We start from the raw sequence: 19,295 nt of genomic DNA on the forward strand, positions 1-19,295 counted from the left end.
CCAAGCGTCGCGACGCTTCGAGCTGAATCAACACCAGCGTGCCAACCATTCTGACGCTTCACTCCAACGCTTGAAGGTAGAAGCATCAGTGTTGCAATGCTTCCTTAAAGCATTGCAATGCTGCAAAGAATGATAGACATGGAGCTGAGCGCGTGCGCACAACCTAGCTTTGGATTGCTTGTCTGAGGCTTCTCTCTCGCCGCATTAGCGTTGCAACGCCACTCCAAGCGTTGCAATGCTATGATGAATCCTAAAATTATATCTCCTCGACCCTAGGTCAAAATATGCTAAATTTTAGGGGGTTTAGGCCGATTGTTGGAGCTGAAGCATGGAGGCCGAAGTCAGTCTTTCTTTTTTCTTCTATTCCCTTTAACTTTTAGTGTCCTTAGGTTAGATTTATTTTATTTTTGGATTATGAACATGTATTGGATTGTATCCCATTGGTTTGTCCACGAATCAATGATGTAATCTCTCAATTAGTTCTTGGATTAAGCACTCTTTGTATTTTGATGAGTTTCCAGTTCGATTTTTATGCTTTAATCTAGAATTATGTATTTCTTAAATCTTGTTTAATTTATATTTTCTTTTGTGTGTGGATTGACGCCCCTATCATGAATGCATGTCCTTGCTAGTTAAATTCAAGCTCGCACATATCCTTGTATCATCCATGCTTTGAATTCACCCTTGTAGCACATATTAGATAAGCATGCTTAGGATTTTTTTAGGTTGCCCATGAACCTTTGCATTGCAAGTTTAATCTAGATTTAAGGAACAAATTGATTATTTGAACACGACTTTCCTGACACTTAATCAACATAGTTGAATCTTGAATCTTAATGCATGTGTTTCTAGTTCTTTATGACCAATGAGGACTCAATTGCATCTAGAATTATGTAGGTTAGTCAGGGCATGACTTTCCAGCCTTAACTATGAATTAGGACGCTTGATCGATTCAGATTAATGATTTTAAGGCTTATAGATATTAGTTAATTTGCACCGATTGAGTAGCTATGCATGCATAATTCGAATATATGATATGTTGGCTGAAAACAATGATTTAATTTACATTGAATGACTACTTGATCCGAGAACTAAATGAATCCATTACCGCTTCATATATCTATTGCACTTTACTTTTTACCTGCATGTTTTCAATCTCAAAACCACAAACCAAAACCCAGTTTTTACTATTTTTTCACGATTAAATCTAATGCAAAAGAAATTAATTCTTCATTTCTCTATGTTTTGACCTCGCACTTATCATTGTTGCTACGTTTTAGTAGTAATAGAAGTAGTTTGGGTAATTATAAATTTTCTTTTGTTTCGGTTTGGAGTCGAATTAACGAAATCGATCCTCGAGTTCGATCAACAGGGCAATGTCACGACATTGCTTCACAGAATCGAAGTGTTGTAGTAGACATGTAAGCATCGGGCACTACAAAAAAGCATTGTGCTAGAGGGAGCACAGCGCAAATACATTAGAGGGCAAGCATGTTGCAGCTCTATCCTGAAGCGCCAAGGCGCTAGGCTATTTTAGGAAAAAATTTTGCACTTTTGGAAATTTTCCTTAATAAACCATAGGGTTTTTTGCCAGTCACCACATCCAATTTTGGAGTTCTTAAGACCTAGAGAGAAGGTTTAGAGCAGAGTATGGAGTGTTCTTGATGCCTGAGTGATTGAAGACCGTTCAAAGACAAAATTTTGTTCGGAATGTCCTAAAACTCATTGTTTATATTTACTAAACATATTCTATTTTTGCAATAAAAGTATTATTGAGACTTCATTCAATAAAAGTGTTATTGAAATTGCATTCTATTATAAAATCCAATAAACAAACCAATGGCTATAGTATAAAGGTTTTAACTTTATATAAAGACATAAAAGAGGATCAAGTTTTAGATATAGCCAAAAAGAACTATAAGTATATGGATGAGATTGGGTACCTCATCCTGGGGACACTATGGATGCGGCCCACATTGTATATTGATTCAAACGATGTGATCCTGAAGTCATTCAAATGAAGACATGCGAGTGGAGGCATCCTATGGAAAAGACGTTTGCATAAGACCGAACCACAAAATAGTCCCTTTTCTTTATAACAACCGTTTACTGTTAAAATTGACTATTTTAAATTGATGACCTAAGGTAACTCGATCTTAATCTTATGCTAACTATGAACTCCTGTTTATTCGGGATTATCTTTTGATCTGCATAAGTGAGAGTACTTCAATATCACCGCTCAATAAGCCTCCCATTTTGGTTATAAAATCGGATAGATAGTTAGGGACATAGTTCTACAAGATGGAATCCACTCGTACCCATCTTAGAGTTAGCAGATATGTTGTTCTCTTAAGTACTAATTTCTGGTCTTGAACAAAGGGGTCTTACCCTCTCATGACAGAGAGGGATATGGTTTATTGGACTATAAACCAATCATTCAATAGAGAATTAGTGGAGACTTAAGGAGCAAGATGTATTTACAAGGGTGAAACTGTCGGATTGTATCAACAGCAGCAGAAGCACATGGCTCATCTATGCATTCAAATTCACTAATTTTGGCATAATATAAAGCATGCTTCTGCAGAAAAATGGGTTTCAAGACATACCTCTTGTAGAACTTCTTCAAAGCTCCATCTCTAGCTGCAATCTTCTCCATATCTTGTTGTAGACCACCTCAAGATCTTCCCAACTATTCTATTGGTGCTCTAGATTGAGTTGTGGGACTCAAAACAAGCTTGAATCAAGGGATGAAAAAGAAAAGCTCACTGCAGCAACCTTGTTGAAGAACCAATTTTCAAAACGATTTTTCTCTCAAAATTCTGTAGATTGCATGCCCGATTTTCACTCCAATCTCTTCATTATATTGCAGATCAACATGCAAAGAGAAGTGCTGCATGAGTTGCAGCTCATGCTTGGAGAAGACAAGGCAAATATATTGCTATATGTGTGAGCTAGTTAAGTGATGGATAATGGAAAAGACCATTTTTTCATTTTTGTTTTTGTTTTCTTTTCCTTTTTCAATTTTATCTAAAAATCAAATTTTGATTTAAAAAATGTATTTTATTTTAAAAATGAAAGATTAATTAAACACAAATTAATTATTAAATAAAACTTAATTAATTTAATATCAAATATTAAATTAATTTTAGCACATATCCATCTTTATATATTTAAATCATATTTAAATATATAAATTCTCCTATTTCGTGTAATTCTAAAATTAAACATAATTATATCTCATATAATCACTAATTCCCTTAATTCTAATTTGAACGTTTCAAATTAACTTATCACGCTATTTTAGAGCTAGTCGATTACGAGCTAGTAGGGGGACCTCGCGGACCTACAGATCATGGGCTCCAACGATCCGAGATTAATTGGCTAAACTCATTAGACCAAATTAATCCCCATTCGTTAATTAATGGGTCACTCCATTAAAGCCCATAGTTGCACTCCCCTCACTGTAGATATATTATGTCCACATGATTTAACCATAATTAGCAAGTCAACCCTTCACGGGTTATTCGTAATAACGGCTGGGTCAAATATCTGTTTTACCCCCGGGGTTACGTCTTATTCTTCAAGTCCTTAATGATCCTCTAATGAACAACTTGTTTGTGATCCAATCACCAAACCGAACTCTTTCAGCCCAGTGAGAGGGTGGAGCCCCTTGTTCAAGACCTGGATTCAGTACTTGAGAGAACAACCTTTCTTCTATCCCTAAATCGGGTAGGCGTGAACTCTGTCTTGTACTCTATAGAGTAGGCCACATCCAATGGTGTTACCAAAATAAGGTACCCAACCTCATTCATGTACCATAGATCATTTTGACTATTTACCCGAACCTGATCCACTCTTATGTCTCCACATAAAGTTCAAGTACTCATACAATAGTCAAGGGTCATAGTTTATTGGATTTAGACTTTCATACAATTTATGAGATCAATAACAAGTATATTAATATAGAAAATGTTTATCACTTTACAAACTGCGAGTTTTTAGGACATAAAACCCAACAATCCTCCCACTTGGACTTAAACTCCAGTGGATCAATATATACAAATATATACCACCTCGTACACTTTAACCTAGAAGGCCTTCGTAAATGGATCAGCTAAGTTGTCTTGGGAAGCAATCTGAGTGACAATGACGTCTCCTCTATGTACAATCTTCCTGATGAGATGGTACTTTCATTCGATATGCTTTCCCCTTTTATGGCTTCGTGGTTCCTTTGAAGTTGCAATTGCTCCACTGTTGTCACAATAGAGAGTGACAGGCAGGTGCATGTTAGGAACTACTTCCAGATCTGTCAGGAACTTTCTGAGCCATACTGCTTCTTTTGCTACTTTTCTTGCAGCTATATACTCAGCTTCTATTGTGGAGTCCGCAATACAACTTTGCTTGATGCTTCTCAACACAACTGCTCCTCTGTTCAGAGTGAATACTGACCCCGAAGTTGATTTCCTCGAATCAATATCGGTCTGAAAGTTAGAATCAGTGTATCCAATAAGGATCAGATCCTTAGAACCATATACGAACATATAATCTCTCATTCTTCGAAGATACTTGAGACTGTTTTTAACAGCAGTGAATGGTTATGATCAAGATTAGACTGAAATCTGCTAACAATTGCTACGGCATAGCATATATCGGGACGAGTACACATCATTGCATACATCAAACTCCCAATTGCAGATTCATATGGAATTCGATTCATTTCCTCAACCTCTTGAGGTGTCTTAGGACTCTGTTCCTTAGACAAGTGAATTCCATGCCTGAAAGGTAAAGATCCTTTCTTGGAATTTTGCACTTTATACCTAGACAACATCTTGTCTATATAAGATGCTTGAGACAATGCCAATGTTCTGTTCTTGCGATTCAGAACTATTTGGATTGCAAGAACATATTGTGCTTCTCCCAAATCTTTAATTTGGAATTGTGAAGCCAACAATCTTCTAACGTCAGCTAGATATTCTACCTCATTTCCAATGAGTAGAATATCATCAACATACAACACTAGAAAAGCGACAGTTTTGTTGACGATTTTCTTGTAGACACAGGGTTCGTCAATATTTTATTCAAAGCCATAAGATTTGATCACAGCGTCAAATCTCATATTCCAGGATCTAGAAGCTTGTTTTAATCTATAAATTGATCGATTAATCTTGCAAAATTTTTGCTTTTGACCCTGCTGTATAAACCATTCTAGTTGAGATATATAGATACTCTCTTCAAGATAGCCATTCAGTAAAGATGTCTTAACATCCATTTGCAATATTTCATAATCATAAAATGTGGCTATAGACAAGAATATTCTAATAGACTTTATCATGGCAACTGAAGAGAAGGTTTCCTCAAAATCTATCTTCTCTCTTTGGGTAAACCCTTTTGCCACAAGTTTAGCTTTGTAGGTCTGTACCTTACCAACTTGGTCTCATTTTCTCTTGTAGATCCACTTGCAACCGATGGGTTTTACCCCTTCTAGTTGATCTGCAATATCCCAGACAGAATTGAAATACATAGATTCCATTTCAAGGTCCATGGCTTTAATCCATTGGTCTTTGTCCACATCATTCATTGCTTGATTAAAAGACAATGGATCCTCTAAACCCATGTACCGGTCAGGCTGTTGCACAACCTTTCCACTACGACGAGGCATTCTCAACACTTGAGAAGGATGTTAAGTATCAATTTCATCAACAACTCTTGTTGATGGACCTGCTCTATCAACAACTCTTGTTGAAGGACCTGCTCGATCACCAACTCTTGTTGATACATTTGTCGTTTCTCCGGACATTTCTTCTATTACTAGCTTACTGCGAGGCTGATGGTTATTTATATAATCTTTCTCCAGGAAGGTTGCATCTGTCGATATAAATACTTTATCTTCCCGAGGATCATAAAAGAGAGCACTTTTACTTTCTTTTGGGTAGCCTACAAATAGACATACTTTTGAACGGTATTCTAGCTTTTTAGGATTTTTTACTAACACATGTGCTGGATGATGGGTGGAAATTGGAAGTCAATTTTACTCGACAACCAACTTCCCTTGGACACATTATGTGATGCATGTTCCTAAGATGTGCGTTGATAGTCATGCGTCGATGGTCATGTGTTGGAGTGAATAATGCGTTAACGAATGTATGCGATGACCATGTGTCCTGCCACAAGTTTTCTTGTGTTCGAGTATAACATGAACACAAGTTTCTCGTGTAATCCGAGGTCGAACACATGGACTTGTAACTATACGTTTGCGGTGATTGTGCATGTGGCGGTTGAATAAAGAATGGAGGGGATGTTGTTAAGTTAATCCTACTCCTACTCCTATCTATCAGACAACGCAATGAGAATATGCATGAAAAGTAGAGATGCGACAAACCTTGACATGAAATAAATGAATGGGAAAATGGATAAAATGCGGAGATGTTTACATTGCAACCCTTAAGAGTGACTGCAAGGGAACCTTAGTCAGTGCCAGACTATGCGATCATGTTACAACCATACATAGAAAGTCATTTTCCAATGGAAATGCGGTGCTCCTAATTCTAGGACGCATGTGTTGAATGCAAAGTGTCCATAGAGCTTATTCCTAAGTCTCTACTCTTGTCCTATGCGATGATGCAAAATGCATGAAAGCAAGGTGACCGCATTCAATCGTATCCTATCTCTAGGATGCATGTGATGCGTTAATACCAAATAGTGCTCATTCCTTAGCGCCTATCTCTTGTTTTATGTGTTCTGACCTGACCTTCCCAAGCCTAGATCCTGTCCTTAGACTACCCTCCTGAGTATCCCTAATGGACGAATGAAGCATACATAATACAAGACAATCGTATAAACTTCGCTGACCTACGGTTGCTACTATCCCTAGTGAACAACGCATACCTTACTTACTGCGTCCAATCACTTACCCTCTTGGGCAGTTGATTGTTGTTGACTTCACTCATAGACAAGCAATGCGTTAGCCCATAGACAGGCGTTGCATCAGCTTCACACTAAGCAAATAAGATTACTCACATACTCGCGCAATGCACACCTCTCGGTGGGTTGCTACATGCTTCATATCCCTAATCCACATGACTAAGTATGCAATACCCAAGCAATCCCACTAAGTGTTGTAATGAAAGTAAAGATGCTAAGCAAGAAGATGGATATGAAGTCGAAGGAAAAGAGAAATTCATTGAAAACACATTGTATTAATTTCTTAATTCCAAAATGTCATCCAATATATTATAGAAAAAGAAAGGGAAAAGAAATGACCGATTGGAAGCAAAGATTTGCTTCCAGCGGATGTGCGTCAAGGCTACCGGTGGTGCCATGGATGGGTAGAGAAGCTGACTCTCTTGAGATCTAGCTCCAGTCGAAAGCTCCAGTCGTCATTTAGAATGAATGAAGGAGGTGAAGAACTCTCAACCATCTTCTCACGCAGTTGTCTGGATTGCGGGGAAAGTCCCCGGTTCACAAGGATCCTCCCCCGGATGACTTGGAACTTTGCTCATCAGCTTCTATTTATAGAGTTTGGACCGCCGACAACATTAATTGAACTGTTCTGAGTCTGACGTTCGGTGCGTTAGTCCTTTCTGAACCTCTGCCACCAACGGCGTGGTAGGTGAAATGTCAGCATCAGCTGTGGATTTTCTCGAGGTAGATGCGTTGATGCATTCATTCCACCAATTTTGCGTTGATCCCATTAGAATGCGTTGTCATGTAGCTGCAATCATTTAATGGCCGCATTCACTTAACACCGCAACTCTACATGATGACCTACAATCGCTTGACGAGCGTGACTTCCATGCGGTGGACGCATACGGCTGATTATTGCAACATCCATGCGTTGATCGATGCGTTTACCTTGCGATGGAGTGTTTCTCCGCATGCGGTCGTCTATGCGATGGTCCGGTTTCTACGTTTGCATTCATTTTCTGCATTGGCTACAAAAATAGACTATTGGAAGCATAATTAATGCAAAGTAATGGGTTAGCTGAGATTCGATATGCTGCTTAATGCAAACTCTTTTCCCCATGAATTCCTAGCATGATCGACGCATATTCTGCCTAACAACCTTCATAATTCTAAGTAAAAGGCCTAAGATGACATGCATATGTGCATGTCATCACTGGACAACCCCAAATCATGAAGTGACGTAAATTTCCTTTACGTTCCATCCAGAGCTCATAAGGCCTTTCAGAATTGCTTTTCGAGGAAACTATGTTCAAAATATACACTGCAGTCCAAACTCCGTGTCCCCAAAAAGAATATGGTAACTGAGCATAACTTCTCATGGAACAAACCATGTCCAACAAGATTTTGTTTCTCCTCTCTACCACACTGTTCTGCTGAGGTGTGCTAGGGGCTATGAGTTGAGACTGAATTACATGTTCTATCAAATAGTTCTTGAATTCTAAGTCAAAATACTCACCACCTCGATCCAATCGAAGTGTTTTAATCTTTTTACCTAATTGGTCTTCAACCTCAGCCTTATACTCTTTGAACTTTTCAAAAGTTTTAGACTTTTGGCACATTAGATAAACATGCCCATACCTGGAATAATCATCTATAAAACTGATGAAATATTCATACGCTCCTCTTGCTCTAACATTTAGATGCCCACAAAGGTCTGAGTGAATCAGCTCTAGGGGTTCTTTGGCTCTAAGACCTTTTCGAGAAAAAATCTTTTTGTCATTTTACCCTCAAGACAAGACTCATATGGTGGTAATGAACTGTCTTTCAACTTATTTAGATGACCCTTCTTAACCAATCTCTCAATCCTGTTGAGATTTATGTGACCCATTCTCAAGTGCCAAAGATAGGCATTTGGAGAAATCTTCCTCTTCTTATGAGTCTCAGCAGTTTTAAACATCTCTATGTTCAAAACATCTTTGACCTCAGTTAGTTTTAACATGTACAAGTTATTTTCTAATTTTGCAGAGCAAATCTGTTTATTTCCCATTTTGATGAACACTTCACCATTTTCGAAATAAACATTATAATTTTGTTTAAGTAAACAGGAGACAGAAATTAGATTCCTTTTCATATAATATACATTTTTCAAATAAATGTACTTGTCTCCTATAAATAACTTCATATCTTCCATTGCTTTGGCTGAAACAATCTCCCCAGTCCCTACCTTAAAGATTGTTTCACCTTCTGTCAACTATCTCTAGGAACTTGTTTCCTGTGAGATAGTACATACATGATTAGCAACACCTAGATCAATTATCCAGATTTTATCATTTTCCACTAAACATGCTTCAATAACAAGTAAATCATATTTATCTTGTTGTTCGAATTCAGCATCCTCATCTACATAATTCATAATTTTAGATGACTTGGGAGATAGAGGACAGTCCTCTGTTAAAACTCTGTTGGTATAATCAACCGCTAGTAATTTGTTTGTTGATTTGATTTTACTGTTATGTACATCGGAAGCGAGTATTCTAGAATTCAACATGCTGATAAAATTCAAACAAATTCTAATTAGTAAATTGTAACTAAATCCAAAGTCAAGTTTTAGCAAAAAGTAATAATGTACCCATAACCATTATTTATTTGCAACGATATTTTAGTGAGTCAGAATATGTTCTACCATGGGGCAGTCAGATACTCCTTCACTAAAACAAACAATTTTGACCAAACACTATCCCGGAATAACTCTTATTCCTTTTTTCTCCATAATAACTCTTATTCCTATAGTCGTTTAGTTCTCGTTTCCGGTCAGGATCTTTACTAACAACTTAGTAATTCTTGTAAGTGTGACCCGCCATTTTCAGATCCTATAGTATGATATGAATTTGCCTTTGAAATAGAAGACAACATCCAAGACAGAACTATAAGACCCTATTCATTTTATTAAAGTCTGGGTTGTTCCGAATCCTATGTTACAAGCCTCTGTGGGGATAGCCGTCGCTAAACGTCTAGCAAAGGGCCGCCTAAAGCAAAACAGCAGGCGCAACGTAGGAATCTCACGGTTCAGACTAATGGAGGATACCGTAGGATATATTGACACATATCATTCACCCACTTACTATGAACTACTTCCTTCGTTTACCTTGATATTGACTCATACAAAACACTCTCCATCGTATAGAACATCATCGCGTCCTTCAGCATTGTAGATAAGCGTTTTTTTTAGTTCCATTGCATAGAAACTTCAACGCATCGCTTAGGACTTCGTCTATACGATCGCTTAGCTCCGCATCTAGACAATCGCTCAGTGCTATTGCGTAGCACTTCATCACATCGCTTAGAGCACATCAATGCTAAATGATCGCATAGTACCATCGTATAGTAAATTCAACGTATCGTTTAGTTCCCATGCCAAAGCTAAATGATCGCTTAATGCTATCGTATAGCAAATTGATCTCATCATTTAGCTTCTGTAGGTACACGATCATCTAGTGTTCAAGATCACAACGATCAGTGCCCATTGCTATACGATCGTCTAGCTTTTCTTCAGATCGTGTAGCATCTGGAGCTAGACGATCGTTTAGCAACTAGAACCACAACGACGATAAGAACAGAGGTTGATTTTCTAGAACTGCAACTCGGCCTCTTCACTTGTTTCTTTGAATTACAACTTAATTTCAACTCTAATGACTCCAAATAAATTACAGACTCTTGGGAACATAATAAAGCTCATCAAACAAGAGCCAATTACAAATTTAAATGAAAAATTAAAGAGAATTAAATAGCCAAAACTCAGAAAACCATATGAGTGCATCAGTTTCATATTTCTCATATAAAACATCCACCAAACAAAAATTGAACCAAATTGAATGCTTATTTGATGCTCTGATACCAATTGTAGGATTGTATCAACAGCAGCGGAAGCACAAGAATCATCTAAGCATTGAAATTTACTAATTTTGGCATAATATAAAGCATGCTTCTGTAGAAAAATGGGTTTCAAAACATACCTCTTGTAGAACTTATTTAAAGCTTATTCTCCAGCTGCTATCTTCTCCATATCTTGTTGTAGACCACCTCAAGATCTTCCCCACTATTCTATTGGTGCTCTAGATTGAGTTGTGGGACTCAAACCAAGCTTGAACCAAGGGATGAAGGAGAAAAGCTCACGGCAGCAACCTTGTTGAAGAACCATTCTTCAAACCAAATTTTCTCTCAAAATTCTGTAGATTGCATGCTCAATTTTCACTCTAATCTCTTCATTATATTGAAGATCAACATGCAAAGAGAAGAGTTGCATGAGTTGCAGGTCATGCTTGGAGAAGACAAGGCAAATATATTACTATATGTGTGAGCTAGTTAAGTAATGGATAATGGAAAAAACCATTTTTCCATTTTGTATTTTTGTTTTCTTTTCCTTTTTCAATTTTATCTAAAAATAAAATTTTGATTTAAAAAATCTATTTGATTTTTAAAATGAAAAATTAATTAATTTCATAAATTAATTATTAAATAAAACTTAATTAATTTAATATCAAATATTAAATTAATTTTAACACATCCATCTTTATATATTTGAATATATAAATTCTCCTATTCCGTTTAATTCTAAAATTAAATATAATTATATCTCATATAATCACTAATTCTCTTAATTATAATTTGAACGTTTCAAATTAACTTATCACGCTATTCTAGATCTAGTCCATTACGAGCTAGTAGGGGGACTTTGCGGATCTACAGATCATGGGCTCTAACGATTCGAGATTAATTGGCTAAACTCATTAGACCAAATTAATCCTCATTCGTTAACTAATGGGCCACTCTACTAAAGCCCATAGTTGCACCCCCCTCACCGTAGATATATTATGTCCACATGATTTAACCATAATCAGCAAGTCGACCCTTCACAGCTTGTTCGTAATAACGGCTGAGTCAAATATCTGTTTTACCCTCAAGATTACGTCTTATTCCTCAAGTCCCTACTAATCCTCTAATGAACAACTGTTTTGTGATCCAATCATCAAACCAAACTCTCTCAGCCCAGTGAGAGGGTACGGCCCCTTGTTCAAGACTTTGATTTAGTACTTGAGAGAATAACCTTTCTCCTATCGCTAAATCGGGTAGGCATGAACTCCGTCTTGCACCCTATGTCTCCAACTATCTATCCGATCTTACCCTTGAAATGGGAGTCTTATTGAGCCGGTGTTGTTGAGCCAACCCTCAACAATTCAAATCTAAGTGCAATCTCGAATAAATAAGAGTTCATAGTTAGGTTAGGATTAAGATCGAGTTACCTAGGTCATCTAGGTGAAATAGTCAGTCTTAAACAGTAAATAGCGTTATAAAGTAAGAATGACTTATTTCTTCGTCCTGATCTTGTTGGCATTGGTGTCCTAATTCTCCTGAAGTCTCGTTGTTTTGTAAAGATACACATTGTTCAATGAATAAAATAAGTTTTATTTAATTATGGCATTTACTCATATCTAATAAACAAGGCTCCTTGGTTATCTTATGTGAACTTAAGCATGTATATGTGATATACAAGTAAATCATGCCTTAAGTGATAACCTTAATTGGTCTGTAGTATAAGGATTAAGGTGGGATACCTGATCCTGGTGACACTACGGATAGGCTCTGCTTTGTAAAGGTTTGTAAGTGTTCTAAACTACTACAGATGGTAGATCCTGACCATTCATGTGGAGATGTGGCGTAGGGGTGTCCTATACAAAGAGTTTGTATAAGACTTTGACCATGAGATGACTAGACTCTATATGTAACGCCGTTGATACTAGAAATTTGCATCTCACCTAAACGACCATAGGTGACACGACTTCAATCCCGAGTATCTTGGGAACTCCTGCCTTTGAGGGTGGTCCTTTGATTAGTATGGATGAGAGTGGCCAGATTGCCAACTCAATATGCCTACCTTTTTGGGGACTTATGTGATCTGGGAGCTGGGAACTCAATCCACAAGATGGAATTCACTCTTTTCACGAAGCAGGGATAAGTAGAGAGATTGCTCCCTTAAGGGCTGATTCCAGGGCTGGAACATAGTGACCACAGCTTCTTTTTGGAAGAGAAGACTCAGTCATAGTAGGACTATGATTTATGTTCATTAGAGGGTTCAGTGGTACTTAAAAAGACAGATGTAACTACAGGGGTATACAGGTTATTGGCCCAGCTGTACTTACGATCGATCTATAAAGGTTTGTCACACTATTGATTGGTTAAGATAGACACATAATATATCTGTAATGAGGTGAGTTCAGCTGTCGGTTTTTAGTGGAGTGCTTGGCAGTTAAAGAGTTTAGTCCGTTATTCATGTACCATTGGAGCTTCGAATCTACAGGTCCATGAGGTCCCCTTGGTAGCTTGGATTCTGTTGAGAATCAGTTCTTGGTGTTGATTTGAAATGTTCAAATTGATAAGAGGTATTTTGATTATATATGATATAATCGGTATGATGTATAAGATACATCTAGTGGAGGATTGAAGTAAATGAGATTTACATTAAGTACCATGGAATAGGAAAAGATCTATGGTTTATATGTTTTATGAGATGAAATATTAAAACTATAGGTTATAAATATAGTATGATAAGTTGGTTATCATTTATGTTTATAATAATATTAATTATTTGATAATTAATACTTTTTCTGTTAAATAACCAAAGTAGTGGGTGGTTATTGGTTCATGGTAACCGTGAGTTTAAAAGGAAAGTGGTTTGCTATTTTGAAAAGAAGTTTTTACAAAAGTTTGAAAAGAATTTGAGTTTTCTCTCCAGCGAAAAGAAACTCACGTAAGGCGTCAAGTAAATACAGATTTACTAAACGACAACTGGGTGAGCTAAACAATCGTGCAGGTGCGAGCTAAACGATCGTGCAGTGTTTACTAAACGATTGCATAATTTTGCTAGACGATCGCTGGCCCAAGGTACTCGATGGTGTAGAGTCTCTAGGCGACAGACCGAGCTAAACAATTGCATAACTTTTGTTAAACGATCGCATAGTTTTATCTAAACGATTGAGCATCGACCTGTACAATGGTATCCGACTTCTCCCACTTGCCCAGTCGTGTACACGATCGTTCTTTCCTCCATTCGTCAGCCTCACACCAAGTCCGAACAGAGCTCGCCCTCTGGATTCTCACACTAAGAATACCAAGGTCGCCTTGTTGGTGGTGTCAGACTCAACTCGACACCGTTGAGGTTTTCTAGAGGCCATTCGCGGTGCTGTGGAGGTCGTTCATGTTGCAGAGGAGTTTATGATCGAGGAGATCGTTGAGGACGAGTGTGAAGTGTTCATGCGGTGTTGCGGTTGTATAGATCAAGCGCTTGTGGTTTCGGTTGTTCGATCAGAGTCACGCATTGGGCGTGGAGACGTTTCTGCATATGTGCGTAGAATATGTTTTCTATGCATTTGTATTTATCATGCTGTAATTTCTCTGTATAATCGCATAACCGTTTGTTTACTAGCTGACTGTAAATGATTTGTTGATTCATGATTGTAATTTGGAATAGTCTTGTTCCACTGCTCTTGGGAATCTCGTTTCCGATTTCCTTCAATTGGTATCAGAGGCAGGTTCTCTGATATTCCAATTACATATTTGAATCGAACGTTTTTTAACAGTCGTGGTGGGTTTCTGCATTTATGGTTAACCTTTTTTTGCATTTTTGGATGGATTTGATGAACGTTTCGAGTTTTAATTGCCTTTTTGTTAAAGCTTTCGGTATTACAAAGTGTTAATTTTAAAGGCCTCTGTGTTTTTGGGCGAAATTAACTTTGCAATCGAGTCTGTAATTCGAAAAGTTCGAGTTCGTCGAGTCGTTCGTGATGAAGCTTCGGTGCATGGCGATGCAGTTCTCAACGAAGAAGAAGATCAAGTATTGGTTGGGTTGTGTAGCCTCGGGTAAATGATCGTTGGGATTTAACTAAGCGATCATTTAGATTTGTTGTTCTAGATGATCGTATAGTATTTTCTAATCGATCGTTTAGCTAATGTTAAGTGATGGGTTAAATCGTTTACCATATTGCGTGACGTTGGTTGCGCGATTGCGTAGGCGGTGGAGGTAGGCGATCGTAGTGGGAGCATGCGATGCTCGTCGTTTAGTAGAAGGCGCGCGCTAGACGATCGCATAGTTAGCAAGCTTCATCGCTTAGCTACTACCTATGTGATCGTGCATATGCGATACGGAGACGCTAGCTAAGCGATCACTTAGGCGATGATGCTTCGCAGCATTGTAGTCACTTAGACGATCGCGGAAGGCGGGCATCGTGCGGAGGGCGCTAAGCGATCGTGTACTTCAGGCTTCATCGCTTAGTAAAGGTACACGATCGAGCTGTCATAACAAAACGATCGCTTGGATTTTTCTAGACGATCGTATAGTAATGCTAAATGATCGTTTAACTCCGGAGCGCTGGTAAGCGATAGAGAAAATTTTTTGTTTTATCGTGTAGATGATCGCGGAGTGCTTAGTAAACGATGGATGATTGGAGAAGCGATGCTTTGCCGAACGGTTTAAGACCCGGTTCTCCTGTTTGAACCGGAGACTCCTTGTCTTTGTAATAGTTAGCTTTTCTTTTGTGTTTTTAAGACAATTTTACCCAGTTCATCAACTTTTATTGCTTATACATGTGATGTATGATGCTTATATATCAAAGTGTTTGTCATATAGTTAAAAACCAACTTTAGGTTGTGCAATTATTCATGCATCATGTATTATAAATGTTATAATCTTGCATGAAGAAATTACTTGAAAGCATGCGCATGCATCATGAAATATAAGAGTTATATTTTGCATGCATTGAGCATTATTATGCATTATCCTTTTATTATAATTGTTATAGTCTAAGGATGAATGGAAGCATGTTTTGCTTGTTTCAGTGCTATTTTATATAAGTGTTATATAAAAGAAGTAAAAATGAATGGACAATGCATTGAGCATGACACTTAGGCTGTTTATAATCGTTATGAATACCTTGCATGTGTTAGCCTCGCATTGTGGTGGTTGTTTCCGTTGATAAGTGTTATAAAGGAAATTAGACCTAAAATCAATAATTCAGAGTTGCATGCAGACTTAGGGTGAACTCAAGTTTTTTTTTTTTAAAAAAAAGGGTTTTAAAATTGGATTGAGATAGACCTAAGTTCAAATTGGTTCTAAAGAGTTTAGTAACCTAGATTGATCTTTTAAAATCGGTTTAATAGGATTAAATTGGTTGAAATAAAAGATTAAATTTGTTGTAAACCTATTTATAAGGGACCTTTTGTCTAAGGCGGGTTCTGGCTAGGCCAGGGTTCTGAAGTTGACAGAAATATAACACCCTTACCTGGGAACCTACTTGGAAAGGTGAATTAGATAGATTTTCAAAAAGCATGCGACGTTTTGGTTAAAGACTCCGTTAAAGAGTTTAATGGATAATGATCAAAAGTTGTTCAACTATCCAAGGTAAAAGTTACTCTTGGGAAAACCTAAAAGTCACTTAGTTAAAATCCTTAGCCGTGTTTTTTCTAAGTAAATTAAACCCTAGGTTAGAAAATACTTAGTGGGAGGAGGAGGCGTATCAGATATGTCTATGATTCCACTCACGTTTCTCCCTGTATGTTCACACCGTGAGATTCATGTTTGGCCTCGAGATGCCTCAGGATGCATCCTCTTTAGGATGGTGTTTGCATGAGTCAATATCAAGGTGGACGAAGAGAGTATTTATAGTAAGTGGGTAAAGGTGTGTGTCAACATGTCCTATGGTCTCTGTCATTAGTTCACACTGTGAGATCATTCTGTACGCCCTCGTGTCGCCCTGGTAGCGGCCCCCTTAGGAAGGGTTTTGTGCATTTGGTTAATATCAAGGTGAACTCAAGAAATGGATAGGTTCGCTTTTGGTTTTGCCCCAATCGGATTTTTCCCTTAGGATTGGCCTTTTGGGACGGACCTCTAAGGCTTAAAATGGCGGGTCACACTTATGGGGGATTGTTAAGTAAGTTAATGATCTCTTGGCCAAATCAATGATGGCTAGTCGTTATAGGAACAAGAGTTGTTCTGGTATTAATGACTGGTTGAGAACTTCTCAATTCAGAGGAGGGATAACTGACCTCCCTTAGGCGGCTTTTGTCCTAAACCTTTGAAGCATCACTGCAAAAGTAGATGGCACACGGGGTTCATGTTAGTTTTGCTAAAACCTTATTGGATGTTGTTTTGTTTTGCAACGGGTATTTGCTTAAAACCTAATGTAGGTCAATGTGTTTTTCTTTTCAGCAACTCGTTAGTATTTCCATTTAAAGCTTTTAAAAATGACCAATTTATTACAGTGGAAAGAATCGTGTGAAACGAATTTCGTGACAAACGACCTCCATCCCACTACTCTCCAAAAGAGAAGACAAGACAGTAAATATGATTTATTGGTCTTGGAGACATGTCTGGTAGAGAATAATGATTCTGCCTAGATCCTTGATTCGGGTGTTACCAATCATGTCAGTTCCACATACCAAGGATTTAGTTCCTGGCAAACGTTGTCACAGGGAGAGATGACTCTTCGAGTCATTAATGGTGTGGTTGTTTCAGTTGTTGCTATAGGTAGGCTGAAGTTATTTGTTAACAACAAATGTTATCTGTTACTGGATAATGTTTTTTGTAGTTCCTCATATTAAGTGGAACTTAATCTCGATTTCTTGTCTCATTGAACAAGGCTATACCGTCTCCTTTTATGAGAATAACGTGTTTATTTTCAAGAATGAAATAGAGATTGGTTATGGTTCAATGGAAAATAACTTATATGTACTAAGGCTGTTAGTCATAAAAGCCTTGTTTAATACTGAAATGTTCAGTACGGCAACAACAGCTAAAAGACCAAAACTATATGATAGAACATGGTATTGTGTCCCAACTCTCGGCCCCTGGTACACCTCAGCAGAATGGTGTATCAGAAAGGAGAAATAGGACCTTGTTGGACATGGTTCGGTCTATGATGAGTTATTCTCATCTTCCATACTCGTTTTGTGGTTATGCAGTACAGACTGCATGTTATATCCTGAACAACGTTCCCTCAAAAAGTGTTTCTGAAACACCTATTGAGTTATGAAGAGGCCGTAAAGGTAGTTTACGCCACTTCAGGATTTGGGGTTGTCCGGCACATGTGCTAGTGACTAACCCAAAGAAGTTGGAACCGCGTTAAAAGGATTGCCTCTTTATGGGCTACTCCAAGGAAACGAGAGGAGGATACTTCTATGATCCAAGTGAGAACAGAGTGTTTGTTTCCACTAATACTATCTTCTTGGAAGAAGATCACATGAGGGATCATAAGCCACAAAGTAAGCTCGTTTTACGTGAGATCTCAAGTGAGACTGAGACTGCTGAGGGTTCAACAAGAGTTGTTGAACAGGCCAATAGATTAATAAGAGTTGTTGAGGTCAGAACGTTTAGTCAACTAGCTCAAGAGTTGGGACTGCCTCAACGTAGTGAGAGGGTTATGAACCCATCAGATTGCTACATGTGTTTAACTGAAGCCTATAACATCATTACGAATGATAGGGTCGAGGATCCGTTGTCTTTGAAGAAAGCAATGAAGGATGTTAACAAAGATGAATGGGTTAAGGCCATGAACCAGGAAATGGAGTCTATGTACTTCAATAACGTTTGGGAGCTTGTTGATCCACCTGATGGGGTCAAACCTATTGGGTGCAAGTGGTTCTATAAGTGAAAAAGAGGTGTAGATGGAAAGGTGCAAAACTTTAAGGCTAGGCTCGTGACAAAGGGTTATACCCAGGTTGAAGGAGTTGACTATGAGGAAACTTTCTCACCTGTTGTCATGCTTAAGTCTATCCAGATTCTTCTGTCCATATCCACATTTTATAATTATGAAATATGGAAAATGGATGTCAAGACTGCCTTTCTGAATGGTAATCTTGAGGAGACCATCTATATGACTCAACCAGAGAGGTTCGTAGTTCCAGATCAAGAGCAAAGAGTTTGCAAGCTTAATAGGTCCATTTATCGGCTGAAACAAGCATCTCGATCTTGGAACATCACATTTCACACTACTATCAAGTCGTTTGGCTTTAACCAGAACGTTGATGAGCCTTGTGTTTACAAGAAGATCATCAACAACTCAGTAGCTTTCCTGATACTGTATATGGATGATATCCTACTCATTGGGAATGATGTAGGATATTTGACTGACATTAAGAGTTGGCTAGCTGCCTAGTTCCAAATGAAAGATTTGGGTGAGGCACAGTATGTTCTCGAGATCCAGATCATTCGGGATCTCAAGAACAAACAGTTAGCCATGTCTCAGGCATCGTACATTGATCAAATGTTGATCATATATATAATGCAGGATTCCAAGAGGGGTTTGTTACCTTTCAGGTATGGAATCGTTCTGTTTAAGTATCAA

Source organism: Benincasa hispida, chromosome 9 (genome assembly GCF_027475165.1).
Source record: "Benincasa hispida cultivar pf3 chromosome 9, pf3_genome.v1.1, whole genome shotgun sequence".
Classification (NCBI taxonomy): Eukaryota; Viridiplantae; Streptophyta; class Magnoliopsida; order Cucurbitales; family Cucurbitaceae; genus Benincasa; species Benincasa hispida.